Below are 841 nucleotides of genomic sequence, written 5' to 3' on the forward strand. Positions count from 1 at the left end.
CCGCGCTACCACACCCGGCTAATTTTTTTGATTTATTGTAGAGATGAGGTCTCGCCAAGTTGCCCAGGCAGATCTCGTACCCGCGGGCTCAGGCTATCCACTCACCTCAGGCTCCCAAAGGTGCGGGATTACAGGCTGAGCCACTGAGCCCGGCTAATTTTTTTTTTTAATTTATTGTACATTATAGGCGTGAGCCACTGCGCCCAGCTGTGCCTGATTCTAAAACACCCTTTCCATCCTTCCAGGCCCTAATACTTTGCCCATGAGGCCATCTCCAGTCCTGGAGTTAATCTCTTTCGTCCCTTGCTTCCCTGGTTCTCAGTGCCTATCCCATCACTCAGCCCAGTGATTTGGCATTATTCTCTGCGTAGGCTTGTCTCCCCAGGAGACAGTTCTAGCATCCTCATGCAGAGCTTTTTGCAGGCCTGGGCCAGTTAAGGCCATTTGCTCTGATACAGGGCCCAGCACAGATCGAGTATCAGTGTTTGCCAAGTAAGCCGAATCCTGTGGCCTCACCTCACTCTGCCTTGGTATATGCAATCTGGGCATATGTTTATGTCTGTTTCCCTGAGTAGTCTGGGGCTTCTTGGTGGGGAGTTGCCCAGGCCTAGCACATAGCAGGCATCAAATGGGACTACTGGTGAGCACCACCACACCTAGATAATTTTTTTATTTTTTTGTTTGTAGAGATAATGTCTCCATATATTGCCTAGGCTGGTCTGGAACTCCTGGGCTCAAGCAATCCTCCTCCTTTGGCCTTCCAAAACGCCCGGCCCTGGAGTTTTTTTTGTTTTTTGTTTTGAGTTGGAGTCTCACTCTGTTGCCCAGACTGGAGTGCAGT

This window comes from Carlito syrichta, unplaced genomic scaffold, assembly GCF_000164805.1.
Source record: "Carlito syrichta isolate Samal-C Ts95f unplaced genomic scaffold, Tarsius_syrichta-2.0.1 Scaffold123588, whole genome shotgun sequence".
Classification (NCBI taxonomy): Eukaryota; Metazoa; Chordata; class Mammalia; order Primates; family Tarsiidae; genus Carlito; species Carlito syrichta.